Here is a 16820-nt window from a genome sequence, read left to right on the forward strand (position 1 = left end):
GGGTTGCGCAGAATCGGACTCGACTGTGCAACTGAAAAACAAAACAAACAAAAAAATGAGTCAGTGGGTAGAACCCCAAAAGGTGTGAGAGTTATAATGGATCACTCCCTGCATTGTATCATTCAAGATCAGAGTGAGCAACTCCCTCTCTCCTATTCCTGAATCTTAGAACTACAGGGCAGTTGTACAATATCAACTTGACTCTCTTTCAAGGCCAGCAGTCTCTTGAGAGGGGATTCACAACTGGTTATCCTACCTGAGATCTGTGCAGGCCTCCTGGTCAAGTTGTGAAAAATTAAAAACTTTTTTGGAAAGGTAATCAACTTGATGAAGGTTATTTCCAAGATATACTAGATGTTGTAGCAAAAAAAATGGAAATTACAGAAAATTAGAAACCTTCTAGCCCTTCTTGGTGCTGGAACTAATGTGGAAAGACTGGAAATTCTCTGGTTTAGTAAAAGTCACGTTTGCCAGGTACAAGGGATTTCACCAAGTTTTATTTTTCAGCATTTTAATTAGATAAGTCCTGTTGTTCTGTATATATTCTGCTGATGAAAGAATAGTAATGTATTTTTCCTTCAAAATATGAAATAATGCTAAAGAAAATGAGAAAAAAATATAATCTTATTTTAAAATGACATTAATTTTATAGAATTATTTCTAAGAGGAAAATGTACATACCTAAGTGGTGAATCTTTCTAGAGGACATGTCCCCCTACACCCATATTTATATTTAGCGGCTTTCTGCCTCATAGCCTAAACTTAAAAGATCGTGTAAATTCAACCTAATTCCCCCAGACGGAAGTAATCCAATGTACTAGCCTGGTACTTACAATATCAGAAACTCCTTTATTGGAGTTCATTTCCTTATGACTCATTGGGATACCTCCTCTGCAACAACTATGACTCCATCAGCATGCTCCTCATTTCAAGGTGTGCCAGGTTCTTACCAGGAGATTATGCCTTTCCCTATAAAAGCTCCAAAGTGTAAACAGAGAATGAAACTATTATTCCTTCCCTTAATTATGGGCTGCTTGCTACTGCAGGCAGAAGGGAAGTAGGTGAAGGAAATGGCGGAACACCTCAGGCAGGAACCACGTGGGCATTATTTATTTTAAAGGGATAATTTCCATGCAAAAACCTAGCAAGCCAGTTTTGAGAGCCAGCATGGGGTAGCCAGCCTCTGGGACTACAACTGATCTCTGGGAAACGGAGACCAGCTCACCTGCAAAAAATGGCCACTTTGGGAGGTGGACTCCTTGGCATTATACCCCAAACCCTGCCCTCAGGCTCCACTCCCAAAATCTCCAGGTATCTCCCAACACATAGCAGCTCTAGCAGCAGACTCTAATCTGGGAGAACCGGGTTTGCTTCCCCACTCCTCCCCATGAAGCCTGCTGGGAGACCTTGGGCCAGTCACAGTTCTCTCAGAACTGTCTCAGCCCCACCTACCTCACAAGGTAGTTGTGGAGAGAGGAAGGGAATGATTGTAAGCTGCTTTGAGACTCTTTTGGGTAGAGAAAAGTGGGGTGTAAAAACCAACTCTTCTCTTCTGCTTTTTCACTCTCTCTCATTTCGGCAGTTGCTTTTCCTGATTTTATTTTCCTGTGATCGAGAGTTTTGAGGGTTCTTTAGCCTTCTGCCATGCTTCTCACTCAGGTTGTGCTGTCATTCACTGTTAGCTGACTAGGTGAGAAAGCTGTGAGCAATAAAAGGATCCTCCTAAGCATTTATTAGTGTTTATTATTTCCCTGGAATTTATGAGCTTTCTAGATAGCTCGCGACTGCCTTCAGATTTTTGTTACTGTCAGAGATTTTACTCATCGTGAAGTTGCATAATAAATCTATTTTCTCCCCTTCCAAAATAAATTAATCATTTCTTGCCTCTCATGTTTTTCACCCTGAAATAGAACTTGGCAATGTTAGCCTTACATTTTCTTCTTACTCAGCAGAATGTTTTAGTTCTGATTTATTTATTTTTCACCATTCATTCACTGGACATTTTGGTCATTAGTAACCTTTATCATCCTCAGCTCAAAAAATGTTTACTTGTTTTTATCCAATTAAAGCAGCCACCTTTAGTAGGCATGAAGGGTGTGGGCTGCATAAATATAAATTGAACTTTACTACTCTACAGCAACCTGCTTGGTTGTTCTCAGATCAGACAATTGCATCTGACAGTAACAGAAGATTGGTGGTGTCTCCCCCCCAAAATTTTTTAAAAAATAATATAAAAAAGTATCCTTGCTCATGATCTACATACTCATCCTGTTACACAAAAGCTTCCAAGAACAGGACATTATGATTTACATGATTTTGAAGCACTTCAAAAACCTCTTTGGCCAGTAGAAAAGAGTAAGAGTCCAGTAGCACTTTAAAAGCTAACAAAATTTGTGGTAGGGTATGATGAGCTTTTGTGAGTCACTGAAGAAGTGAGCAGTGACTCACCAAAGCTCATACCCTGCCACAAATTTTGTAAGTCTTTAAGGTGCTACTGGAATTTTACTCTTTTCTACTGGTACTGCTGCTACAGACAGACTAACACAGCTACCCATCTTGATCTGTTTGGCCAGAGAGAGTTAGGGGAGGGGGGAGATGCTGCTGGACCAATGGCGGTTAAAGAATCTTTAGAGTGTTCATTTGGGAGTCCTAAACTTGCTGGATGACCTTCAACCAATTTAAACTATTTCATAGTCTTGTTATTGGGAATATAGCAAGTTGCACCATCATAGAAATATGGTATCACGGGCAGTTAGTAAGCTCCAAACCTGTATATTGCAAAAGGTAAAACTTGCATTTATTAAGGTGGAGTCAATTCATTCCATGTTGCAGTCGAAAGGAGAGAGAGAAGCCTAATCTAAAGAATTCTATCCCCTGTTACAAGTGGTCAGCTAATCCAGCATCATGTGTGTGCAAGTAAATGGCATAGCTTCTACAGGACAGTCCTGTAGATGTGTCCTGCTCCTTGCAGGTCCACAAGAAGAAAGAGAGAGTACGAAAGGCACAAGCACGGAAGGAGGAGTCGGAGAGAAACTCCCAGATTGGACAAAGAGGCATCTCATTCACTGAGAAGATAATGCATCTGAGCAATGTGATGCCCCCCCCCCGCCCATGTCCAGGCATGCTGAGTTGCCTTATTTCAACAGTTGTGAGGATAAAATGGAGAGGAGGAAGGGTGGGGGAAATGCAGTAGATGCCGTCAACTGACTTCCAAAGCTATTAGAAGCCTGCTGCCAGGGCAGATGCTATAACGTAGGTGTAACTACTTTCTTTAGGTTAACCCCCTGCTAGCAGACTGGCAGTCATATTCTGAGCTAGCTACAGTGTGCAAACCTACTCACCCAGCTTTGTGCAGACCATGTTATGACAGACTAAAGGTAAAGGTTCCCTTGCTTGAAAGCCAGTCGAATCCGACTCTAGGGTTGCGGTGCTCATCTCCATTTCCAAGCCGAAGAGCCAGCGCTGTCCGAAGACGTTTCCGTGGTCATGTGGCCGGCATGACTAAACACCAAGGCGCATGGAACACTGTTTCCTTCCCACTGAAGTGGTACCTATTTATCTACTTGCAATTTCTTGAGCACTGCACTCCTGACAGGGGCAAAGGTATGAAAACCTCAGACCGGGGGACTGCACCCGCTGTTCCTCCCCCTCCACACCTACCCTATGTGCCCTGCTGACAATGCAGGCTTCCCTGTGCCTACATGGGTAACCCAAGGATGCCCTAGTATGCCCTATGACATGCTACAGGGTGTACACCCAGGAAATTCTTCCTGGGAATGCTGCCTATGGGGGAGGGGTTGGCAAGCATTGCAACTAGGCTTGCCAAGCAGAGGCCCGTTTTCCGCCACCGGCGAATTGGGCCCTGGGGGGGAACCCCACCCCTACGTGCACGTCACCAGGAAGTGACATGACGCCGCCGGGACTCTATGGTTTTCCCTCGGACAGTCGTGGCCCCGCCCCCAGCGTGCCCGGCATCGTCACGTCACTTCCTGGTGACGTGGATGCAGGGCGCACATGCTCAAGCCGGGAGTCCCCCGCTGCGGTGATTTTTTCACTTGGCAACCCTAATTGCAACCCCATATTGAGCTGTCAGCACAGTCCCTTGCCAGGGCATCCTCTCTCTTCCAGGCAGGGGACTGACCACAGCTGGGGCCTAGGGAGTGGGGTCACTGGCAGCTGTGTCCAGTGAAACTGCTGGCCAAACACCCATACCACCTACTGTCTTGCAGGACAGGAGCACTATGCAGCAGGACCTGCAGATGGAGCAGAGACAATTGAACTCCACACAGGGGACGGGTAAGCATCAGTGGGATGGGTGCCTTGAAGGGGTATCCTGGCAAATGGAGCCATGCTGGTGGAAGAATTGCAGACCCTGCTGCTGTCTCACAGGCATGGTTGGAAGCATGAGACAGAGCTGAGTGTCATTTGCATGCTGGTGAACCCAGGCCAGAGCTCTTCATGACCTTACCCTGTGGTTTAATGTAGCTGTTAAAGAGCATAGGGGAAAAGACTGAGCTTTGTGGCGTCCCATTGGCCAGAAGCCAAGGGGCTGAGCAGCAGTCCCCCAGCTCCACCTTACGGAACGTACCCTCTGCAGAACAATGCCTCCCAATCCAAGTCTGGAAAGGCGGTCCAGAAGGACCATGCTCGATGGTATCAAAAGCTGCTGAGAGGTCCAAGAGAATCAGAGTTGCACTACCTCCATCCATCTTCCAGAGCAGTTCATCCACCACTGTAACCAAGGCTGTTTCAGTACCATACCATGACAGAGATTCGTTCCTCTGGAAAAAATGGCTGCTTTGGAGGATGGATTCTATGGTATTATACCCTGCTGAGGTCCCTCCTGTTTCAAAGCCCCGCCCACCCCAGGCTCCACCTCCAAAATCTCTTAGGAGTTCCCAACCCAGATCTGGCAACCCTGCCTTCCAGCCAGGCCCCAAGAGGCCTCTGCACACCTAGAACAGCTCTGCTGGCCTACACTTTGTAGGTGCAATGGTGTGTGAGAAAGCGTTGTTTCTCTGCTACCATCACTGCCACAGACTATGCTTTAAAATGAGCTTTCTCCCATGGCTCAGCGGATTTGTCCCTAGTCTTCCTCCACTGTCACTCTAGCCATCTCCCATGTCTTTTCATCATCACCCAAAGCACCTCAATAAACCAGGACTCTACCACTATGACATCAATCTTCTATGACACTGGACTGCTCAGTTAGAGAAGTCAAAGACATTGCTTTGGTCAGCCTTAACAAGGGAAGAGGGCAGGACATTTTTTCCCCCCAAGTGATCACCATGTTAAAGTAAAGTGAATCATTTAACATTCGTGCCCTTAATTTCCCATGTTTTTATTGAATATACAGCAGTCTATGAAGTAACTTATTTATCAGCAAATAAATATGTCTGTTATAATCCATCATATTAGAAAAACATTTAAGCAGTATGAAGAAGTCTATCTCCAGAATCGATATATAATACAAAGATAGTACACAATAATAGTTTTGACAGAATTGTGCCCATATGTATACAACCATTAATCTGTAAGGACACCAGAGTATCTACCATTTCAATATACCATAATTTGGACATATAGATTTGTGAAGGCTGTTCTCTGAGAAGTAATGGTGAGTCCAGCAAAATATCCCTGCAAGGCATGGATTAAACACGACCGAGATGAAAACCAAGCACCCAGGATTATTGCTATACCCTTATGAGTGTCTTCAGTCTCTGACTGGTTTCTTAGATGCCTCAAATTCAACAGCCAATCAAGGTTTCTCAGGAAGCTGCATGATAAAGTTATGACTGAGATGGAGAGAGTAGACAAAAAGAAATTTTTCTCCCTCTCCCAAAATACTAGAACTTGAGTGGATCCAATGAAGCTAATGGGCAGTAGATTCAGGATGGACAAAAGGAAATACTTCTTTACACAGAGAGTGATTAAAATGTGGAATTTGATGCCTAAGGATGTAGTGATAGCCACAGGAATAAATAGCTTTAAAAGAGGGATTAGACAGATTCATGGAGGATAAGTCTATCCATGGCTACTAGCCATGGCGACTGAGGGGAACCTCCACATTCAGAAGCACTAATTTGAATCCCAGAGCCAGGAGGCAACATCAGGGTAAGGGCTCAGCCCTGTTGTTGGCCCTCCAGCAAAACTAGTTGGCTACTGCAGTGTTCCCTCTAAGCTGAGTTAGTGTGAGCTAGCTCACAGTTTTTTAGCCTCCGGCTCACGCATTTTTGCCTTAGTTCAGGAAGGATGGCTCCAGAGCAAACTACTTTATGCAGTAGCCAAATTGCTTGCTCACAACTTTAGTGCCAGTAGCTCACAAAGTAAAACTTTTGCTCACAAGACTCCACAGCATAGAGGGAGCATTGGACCCTCCCCACCTTATTCAGCACTACTGCATACAAGGCAAGGCTTATCTCAAATTGAGAGGGTTGCCAGCTCTGGGTTGGGAAATACCTGGAGATTTGGGGAGTAGATCCTGGGGCAGGCAGGGTTTAGGGAGGGGAGGGACCTCAGTGGGGTACAATGCCATCGAGCCCACCCTCCAAAGTAGCCATTTTCTCCAGGGGAACTGTTCTTGGTTGTCTGGAGAGCAGTTGTAATAGCAGGAGATGTACAGGCGGTACTTCTAGATTGGCAGCCCCATGAAGCTAGCAAGGCAAGGCATGTCCTGACTCACATGAGGCAGCCCTGTACAAGACAAGGTAAATCTCCCATTGTGAAGGGCCAGGGCAGCACCTACAGGGGTTAGCCCCCAGACCATCAGCCCAGTGGGACTTTTCCTGGTGGTCATAATGGCCAGTTTGCCCACGTGAGCATGCCCCAACACAATGAATGCCGCCGCCACCACCACCACCTTTGCATGTTCAAAAGCACATACTCTATAACATAGTTGATTTTTAAAGGCTGCATGATTTTCTGTTGCATCTGAAGAACTGAGCTGCGCCTCATAAAACCTCATGCTGGGATAAATGTTTTCCGTCTTTAAGGTGACACTAGACTTCTGTTTTATTTTCCCAGGATGACCCTGGGACATAAGTTTCATGGCTTGTTCTCCTGCTGTGTTTTTTTATGGCTTGTCTTTATGCTGCTGCTTTATCATTTTATTGTGCCGTTTTACTTGTGAGCCACCTCAAACAGGTCTCTGGAGAGGGGGAGTAGAAATTGTCTACACAAATAAATAATGCATGTTCCAAGCCAACCAGCAATTCACAAATGTACACCAGCAGCCGCTGCCCAAAAGGCCACCATGTTAAATTCTGTTAACTCTGCACATGAGAAGCTACTCAAAGTGAGAGTTTATAACCTCCAGGTAGTGGCTGGAGATCTCCTGGGATCACAACTGATCTCCAGGTGACAGAGATCAGCCCACCTGGAGAAAATGGCCACTTTTGGAAGATGGACTCTATGGCATTATATGACATTTAAGTCCCTCCCCTCCATAAACCCTCCCCTCCTTAGGCTCCCCTCCCCAAATCTCTAGGTATTTCCCAACTGGAGCTGACAACCCTACTCAAAATACTGTTACAGGCTTGGCTGTGACTCAGTCTACACTACAGGCTTGGCCTAAACTGAGGAGAGAACCAGAGCTTAAGACAAAAAGGGTGTTAATGTGTCTTCATTATGATAGAGCTCTCCACAAGAGGCCTTAAGCATCAGGAAATGACTCTTGCCAAATGCCCATCAGGCCTTGGAAGAGGTGAATCTCCCTCCTAGATGAAGGCAGGAGGCAGATAGCTGTTTGTGTAAAAAGGAAGGGAAGTTCTGATGCTGGAAGGGACAGAGAAAGAAGTGCTGAGCAACTGCTGTGAGGTAAGAAATTAAGAGCCCTGATGGATCAGACCAGAGGTCTATCTATAGAACTGCCAACTCTGGGTGGGAAAATACCTGGAGATTTTGGGGGTAGAGCCTGGGGAGGGTGGAATTTGGGGGAAAGTATAATGCCGTAGAGTCTACCTGCCAAAGCAGCCTTTTTCTATGTGGTGCTGAACTTGGTTGTCATGAACAAACTGGCACAATCCACTCCTTTTCAGTAATGGCACTGTCTATGCCACTAAGAAGCACATCTCTCCACCCATATGCAGAAGTGATCCTATGTCACTGGTGTGCACTGATGCATGCAAGGATCTGAAAGCTAACTTATATTTCCCAGCAACTGGAGGAAACCATTGCACACTGCCATGGCCCCCTGGCAGGAATGCTTCCAATTTATGTAGCCTACAATAAACCTTAACATACATTCCAAGTGGCTTTTTAAACAACCAGCTAATAATGGGCAATACATCTTTAGGGCTTCACAGTCCAGGATTTCCCAGTTTGGGGACAAATTTGTACTCCACTCAAAAACCCAATACAAATTTAGTTAACGGCCATTCCCAGGGAGGGCACTTACAGTCTAATTATCACTGGAGAAGATAGCTGACGTTTTTCATCTCACGCTACTGTAATAAAATCAGATGGTGCCAGAGTCCGTTTGCAATTTATGGGCTATTAAAAGTACTTACACCCATAAAACAGGCCAGAAACAAAGTACCGGGGAGCATGTTAAAGGGAGAATGTGTTAAAAAGAACTGGCCCCTAAGTCATAATTAGCAAATGCTAAAGGCAAAACAGCAGCTGTGGAAATGTAAAGCTCATTTTACAAGTTATTCCCTGGAAGACACCAAACGGAGCAAAAAGCTGCTGTAGGTCTTTGGTGTGGAGCAGAGAGGCAGGGGAGTCAAATTGCCAGCCGCTTTCCTCTGCCTTCCCTCTCTCGCTCTAAAGCCAGGTTAGGCTGCATAGAATACAGCTTCATGCTCCCAGGTCCTTTGAGGAATGCAGCCGCCTCTGGTGACCTTTATTTTCAAGTGGTTCAAATTAGTTCCAAAGATTATAGGCATCTGATGACATAAAAGGCCAGTTGTGCTTTCCACTTAATGGCAGGAAAGAGTAACCAAACTAGTCAATCAAAACGACAGCTGGAGACAGAAACAATGGGTTTGTTCCTAAGACATGCCATTAGGCCTGAGCTGTGGAATATGGGTTTGAAAGGGTTATAAATCGCTTTGTGAGGTTTTTTTGTGGGAGAGCACGATTTTCAGCTCTTTCCCATGCCTCTGGTGCAAAGAAACCTTCAGGTGACCAAAAAGTTCTAAGTTCATTCTGAAACAGTCATGGGACACTTCATAGAATAACATCACATTAGTGAATGAACAAATGAACAAATAGATGTTGAGCAAGTAACAAGCTCTCAGCCTCAAAGGGAACAATAATGAGCTATCATATTTTGAGAGGTCCCACCCTCAATACTTTACACAGAGAGTGGAATTCACTGCCAGAGGACGTAGTGTTGGCCACAGGAATAACCAGCTTTAAAAGGGGATTAGACAGATTCACGGAGGATGTGTATCAATGCCTACTAGCCATGGTGACTGAGGGGAACCTCCACATTCAGAGGCACTAAATCTCTGAATCCCAAAGCCAGGAGGCAAGGGGAAGGTCTCGGCCTCTAAGCCCAGAGCTAACTAATTTATGTAGTAGCCAAATCGTTTGCTCACAACTTTAATGCCAGTAGCTCACAAAGTAGAATTTTTGCTCACAGGACTCCACAGCTTAGAGGGAACATTGATTCCTATTTTATTTTAACCTGTTACCTGGAGATGCTTGAAATTGAACCTGGAAACTTCTTCATGCAAAGCAGATTCTGTTCCTCTGAGCCACAGCCTCATCCCCATTTAAAAGAAGACACAGAGGAGTAACTTTTCATTGATACGAATGCTGAACTTAATCGTTTAAAAACTGCTATGCCATTTTTTTCATACTAAGTGCCAGCAGCATGGTTCCCTTTTGGTTCAAGTGATGTCCAGTTCTCTTGTAGAGATTTGGCTTATTATCTCAGAAAGTTCCACTGTGCTTAACAAATCTAAACCCTTCCTCCTAATACCACTTTCTTATCCTCACTTTGATATCCCTAATCTGTGCCTGTCTAGCCAGCCCTGGCAGCAATTCTGGGAACACTACTTTTGAAGTCCTGGCCTTTGACTTTCTGCCTGGAGACCTTTTTTTTTTCCCTCCATGAGCCATGACTACGTTTTCCATTGTAATTGGTGCCAATGGGCATCATGAGAGCTGACTCCTCCCCCAAACTATCAACCTATCTCAACAGCAACCTATCTAGTTGGAGATGTCTACCTGGCAGGCCAATTGCCACACTGAAAAAATGCCTGCCACAGACCCCCCACTAATAATCAAATCACCCACTACCAGAAGCCCAGCTCCCCTCAACTGAAGAAGGGTATCCTTGGTACAAGAGGATATCTGATCGATCAGGGCTCTTAAGTTCATCTGAGGAAGGGTTCCCATCTAATGCCCCCTCCTCGTCATCCTGACACCCACTAACCCCAAGTCTCTCATTCTCCACAATAGCATAGGAGCTGTCCACACAGGACTTGAACTGTTCTAGTAGGTCCCCGAAGGTCTCATCCACAAACCTCTCTCTCCCTCAGCTTCTCCAGGTCAGCACTCATAGCCTCAAGGGAATGGATCTGTTCCCTGAGAGCCAAAAGTTCCATACATTGAGCACATAGCCACAATGTCTGTCCACTGGGTAGAAGCCCTGAGCTGCAAGCCCCCAGGAAGCCTATGTGCTGGGATCCACTATTCAGATGGGCTGGGAGGAAATGCTGAGAGAAACAACACAGTGATATGCAGCATGAAGTAACCCTCAGATTTATTTGCCTGTACACTCCATTTCTGTAAACAGCAGGACCCTCTACATCCCTTGCCTGAGAAAAAAGGAGAAAGCTCAGTCGCTTGTCAAGTCACAATTCCCCAGACACTTTATACCTGCAAACGACAACATTAATTGCATATAGCATATAGCTCAATTTCTCTCATCTCCTGTGCTATGTATTGAGCCTGAACTGTAGTTGCAAAAGGACTTAGCTTGGGGATGCATAACAATAGCTTGCTAGGATCCTAGAATGGACCACTACGGTGACAGGGATCCTAGAGTAACCCCATTGGGAAACAATGTAGTGTAAATAGCCTATAGTTGGGAGTGGGGTGTATATTGGGGGTAACCTTTTTCAGGCATAAATACCCGGCTTCAGCCAGGGGTTTCTCAGTCTTCTTTGTCTTACTGAATCACTAATAAACTATGAGCTTATCACTTGAACGCGTCTGAACCCAGTACATTTCATCCTGGTATCACCTGGAGGTTGTCAACACTATTGCATTCCAGCTTGTGGGCCTATAGCTATCCTGAAGTCTTTATAGCAAGTTATGTGGCACCTAACCAGAGCAGGGTTTGGGGATGAGGATGGGGGGGGGATGAGTTCAACGGAAGATGGTGTTGTGAATCAAAGGGGGCCATCCATCCAAGAAAATGCATCTTCTTCTGTTTGCAGAGCCTCATTTCATGCTCAGAGGAAGAAACAGACACTTTTATGGTGGTACATTGGTGGTGGTGGGGAAAATCCCATTTGGCACACTGCAACCCAGGAAAGTGAAAGTGGGACGATATGGGGGTGGGGATCTTCATGCATTTACAAGACTCTGTTCATCATGTAAATAAAGGAAAGGGGATATCTGGTTTTAAACAAAATGGATTATCATTTAACCTTCTTTGCAGAGTGATCCCTTGTAGAGACTTTGCACTACATCGTAGCTCATTCATAATAAAGTAAATAATGATGTGCTCATCGCCACTGTACTCGTTTGCCCCGCCTGAGGTGGTTAGACTTCTGGAGGAGAAAGGAATGAAAGCACTGTCTAAGAAAGGTGGGGAGAGGACAGGGAAACTGACTGAATCCTTGGCATGAGTTTTCACTGTGGAAAATGTGGTGCACATACCCATGCCAGAGCCACTCGGGAAGGGTACCTGAAGAACTGAGTCAAATTGAGGTAGTGATAAATGAAGCTGTAAGATTACTAGGCAAACTGAGAATTAATAAGTCTCCAGGTTCAGATGGCCTACACCTGAAGGTACTTAAGGAACTCAGACATGAAACTGTTGATCTACTAACTAGTGTCTGTTATTTGTTGGTAAAGTTAGCCGTCATGCCAAACAACTGGAAATTAACAAATATCACACCGGGGTGTTTTTTTTTAAGGGTCCAGGGAATTACACACCAATTAGCCAAACATCTGCTCAAGGTAAATTAGTAGAAACTGTTATTAAAGATAGATTAATTAAGTACATCAAGGAACAAAGCCTGCTAACAGGAAATCAGCATGATTTCTGCAAAGGGAAATTCTGCCTAACCAACCTTTTGAAATTCTTTGAGCGAGTTAACAAGCATGTCAATAAGGGTGTCCGATAAACATTATACAGTTGCATTTCCAAAAGACTTTTGGCAAAGTACCTCACCCAAGACTCCTAAGCAGGGGTCTTGTCGTAGAAAAAGAGCTGCCGGAGCTCATTAGCATAACTCATTAGCATAACTCATTAGCATATGCCACGCCCCCTGACATCACCGGAAGTGACAGAAGGCCACACCCCCTGACATCACCGGAAGTGTGTCAGAAGGCCACACCCCCTGACATCACCGGAAGTGTGTCAGAAGGCCACACCCACCACTCAGGCTCCACCCCAAAATTCTCCAAGGTATTCCCAACTCAGAGCTAGGGAGCCTATCTGATGGCACACACAAGCAAACCACCCATGTCAGATAAAGAGGGAGGATACCAGGATACCAGGTCAATACATTTTTATTCTCCTTGGCATTGATGGCTGAGGTGATTTAGTGTTCCTTTTCTGTTTGACCGGCAGCCTTCCTCCCTGTTATAGACTGCCATTTAGTGTTATTTTTGTCAGCCACAACAAGGTCACTTTCAGGGAGGAAAAGCAGGTTATCCATTTTTAAATAAATAATGTTGAGCCCATCCAGTCCAACCCCCTGTGTCACCCATCAGCCCAAAACCCCAAGTGCCCTCAGGAGGTCCGCCAGCAGGGCCAAAACTCCAGGAGCCCTCCCACTCTTGCCCCCCAAGCACCAAGAATGCATAGCAGCACTGCCCCAGACAAAAGAACATAAGAGAAGCCAATGTTGGATCAGGCCAGTGGCCCATCCAGTCCAACACCCTGTGTCACACATCAGCCCAAAACACCAGGTGCCCTCAGGAGGTCCGCCAGCAGGGCCAAAACTCCAGGAGCCCTCCCACTCTTGCCCCCCAAGCACCAAGAATGCATAGCAGCACTGCCCCAGACAAAAGAACATAAGAGAAGCCAATGTTGGATCAGGCCAGTGGCCCATCCAGTCCAACACCCTGTGTCACACATCAGCCCAAAACACCAGGTGCCCTCAGGAGGTCCGCCAGCAGGGCCAAAACTCCAGGAGCCCTCCCACTCTTGCCCCCCAAGCACCAAGAATGCATAGCAGCACTGCCCCAGACAAAAGAACATAAGAGAAGCCAATGTTGGATCAGGCCAGTGGCCCATCCAGTCCAACACCCTGTGTCACACATCAGCCCAAAACACCAGGTGCCCTCAGGAGGTCCGCCAGCAGGGCCAAAACTCCAGGAGCCCTCCCACTCTTGCCCCCCAAGCACCAAGAATGCATAGCAGCACTGCCCCAGACAAAAGAACATAAGAGAAGCCAATGTTGGATCAGGCCAGTGGCCCATCCAGTCCAACACCCTGTGTCACACATCAGCCCAAAACACCAGGTGCCCTCAGGAGGTCCGCCAGCAGGGCCAAAACTCCAGGAGCCCTCCCACTCTTGCCCCCCAAGCACCAAGAATGCATAGCAGCACTGCCCCAGACAAAAGAACATAAGAGAAGCCAATGTTGGATCAGGCCAGTGGCCCATCCAGTCCAACACCCTGTGTCACACATCAGCCCAAAACACCAGGTGCCCTCAGGAGGTCCGCCAGCAGGGCCAAAACTCCAGGAGCCCTCCCACTCTTGCCCCCCAAGCACCAAGAATGCATAGCAGCACTGCCCCAGACAAAAGAACATAAGAGAAGCCAATGTTGGATCAGGCCAGTGGCCCATCCAGTCCAACACCCTGTGTCACACATCAGCCCAAAACACCAGGTGCCCTCAGGAGGTCCGCCAGCAGGGCCAAAACTCCAGGAGCCCTCCCACTCTTGCCCCCCAAGCACCAAGAATGCATAGCAGCACTGCCCCAGACAAAAGAACATAAGAGAAGCCAATGTTGGATCAGGCCAGTGGCCCATCCAGTCCAACACCCTGTGTCACACATCAGCCCAAAACACCAGGTGCCCTCAGGAGGTCCGCCAGCAGGGCCAAAACTCCAGGAGCCCTCCCACTCTTGCCCCCCAAGCACCAAGAATGCATAGCAGCACTGCCCCAGACAAAAGAACATAAGAGAAGCCAATGTTGGATCAGGCCAGTGGCCCATCCAGTCCAACACCCTGTGTCACACATCAGCCCAAAACACCAGGTGCCCTCAGGAGGTCCGCCAGCAGGGCCAAAACTCCAGGAGCCCTCCCACTCTTGCCCCCCAAGCACCAAGAATGCATAGCAGCACTGCCCCAGACAAAAGAACATAAGAGAAGCCAATGTTGGATCAGGCCAGTGGCCCATCCAGTCCAACACCCTGTGTCACACATCAGCCCAAAACACCAGGTGCCCTCAGGAGGTCCGCCAGCAGGGCCAAAACTCCAGGAGCCCTCCCACTCTTGCCCCCCAAGCACCAAGAATGCATAGCAGCACTGCCCCAGACAAAAGAACATAAGAGAAGCCAATGTTGGATCAGGCCAGTGGCCCATCCAGTCCAACACCCTGTGTCACACATCAGCCCAAAACACCAGGTGCCCTCAGGAGGTCCGCCAGCAGGGCCAAGTTCGGGGAGATGGGGGGTGGGGGAGAGGGATCGAGGGGGGGACGGCAAGGCCGGGGAAGGCCCGGCTACTTACCCTCCTGCTTCTTTCTCCTTCCTGAACGGAATGAGGATCGAAGCAGAGGGCGGGGTGAAGAAGGGGGCGGGGCTTCACCACGTGACTGCCCCGCTTCTCTTCCGGAGCGCCGTACCGGAGCGCTCCCCCCCGACTAGAGCCCTGCTCCTAAGTAAGCTTATTGATCATTGGATAAGAGGCCAGGTCCTCTCATGGATTGAACGGTGGTTAAATGACAGGAAACAGAGAGTCAGAATAAACGTCCAGTTCTCACAATGGAGGGAAGCAACCTAAGGGGTCCACAAGGATCCATACTGGAGCTCACTGTCATGGGTTGTGGTGAAGTCCAGTCACTTACGCATCTTCGAAAAGGACTAGATGAATACCTTGTTGAAAAGTTCACCAACAGTTATTACTCATCCTGATAAAATTTTATTTTTATTAATTTATAGGTGTCCTGCCTTTCTCTTCAAAACAACATTCAAAGCAGCTAACAAATATGAAACATCTATATATCTAATTCCCAACTTGGCTCCATCTGCGGATACTGAATTCCATGAATTGGAGCCAGGTGGAGAGAAGGAATATTTGCCCACAAATTTAGGGTGCCCCCCAGGGTTGCAGAAAAATCTAAAAACTTTACCAAAATCGATGGGGGTCTTTAATCCCCCCCCCGAACCTCTCTCCACATGTGCATGACAGCAGCTGCTGCTGGGAGTTCCATCTCTGCCCAGAAGCCCATAAGACAGTGGGAGGGCTTCTAATGTCCTGGCCCCACTGGTGGACCTCCTGATGGCACTGGTATTTCTGGCCACTGTGTGATACAGAGTGTTGGACTGGATGGGCCTTTGGCCTGATCCAACATTGGCATCTCTTATGTTCTTAAGACAACAATGCTGAGGGTGGGGACTTACCTCCATTGGCAGCTCTGGAGTCCTGGAGCAGCTTCCAGGAGCCACTACAGGCCCGGTCGCAGTGGCACCCAAGTCCAAGAGCCACTCTGGGCCCAGTCACGGCATTGGCAGAGTCTGAGAGGCACTCTGTGTCTATCCATGGCAGGTGGGGGAGGTTTTGCTGCCACCAAGGTGCCAATCATGCAGGGGGGGAGCTGCTGCCAATGCCACGAAGGCAGCGAATCTGCTGGGGGGGGGAGATGAGCCGCAGCAAAGATGGATGACAGCTGGGCGAGCTGCCAGGAGAGCTGCCAGTGTAGCAAAGAGGCCGGGCAAGCTGCCAACGGAGGCAGCAAGGCAATGAAGAAACTGGGGGGCTTGGCAAGGTGCTGCTGAGGAAGCAAAGCTGCTGGGGGGAGGGGCAGATGAGCTGCTGCCACTGCACAGAGACCGAGCTGACGAGACAGGGAAGAGTCTGAGCGAGCCGCTGGATGAGACAGTGAAGCTCCTGGACAAAGGTGAGGTGCTGCAGCAGCAAAGGCAGGGAACCTGATGGGGGGCTGAGGGAGCCACAGTGGCAGCGAAAAGGCAGAGTGACCAGGTGAGCGACCGCTGCTAACAAAGAAAGGGAGAATGATGGGGTATCGGAAGCAGAAGGAGCAAAAAAGAGTGATTGGGTGAGGGAGGCAAAAGACAGAAGGAGTGACAGACAACATGTGGGGGAGAGAGAGACTGACAGAGACAGAAAGTCAGGGTAGGAGAAAGAGACACGGAGAGAAGTGGGGGGGAGACAGGAGGAATCAAAGGCGGGTGGATTGGGATTACCACCCCCACAAGTTTCTTGCAGGTCCCCCCCCCCACCATCTCTGACTGTCCTCATCGGCCTCTGAGGTAGTGAGGCTGTGGGCAGGGGAGCTCACTTCAAGTGAGAGAGAGGAGGAACTGCCGTGAGTCCAACAATTGCCGTGCTTCTTCATGAGCCTTGGAGGTGGTGGGACTGTGGCTAGGGAAGGAGGATCTGGAGGTGCAGCAGGGAGGAGGAATCACCACCCACCAAGCCACAAGAAGAGGAGCTGCCCC

Source organism: Gekko japonicus, unplaced genomic scaffold, assembly GCF_001447785.1.
Source record: "Gekko japonicus isolate JY-2015 unplaced genomic scaffold, Gekko_japonicus_V1.1 scaffold1711, whole genome shotgun sequence".
Classification (NCBI taxonomy): domain Eukaryota; kingdom Metazoa; phylum Chordata; class Lepidosauria; order Squamata; family Gekkonidae; genus Gekko; species Gekko japonicus.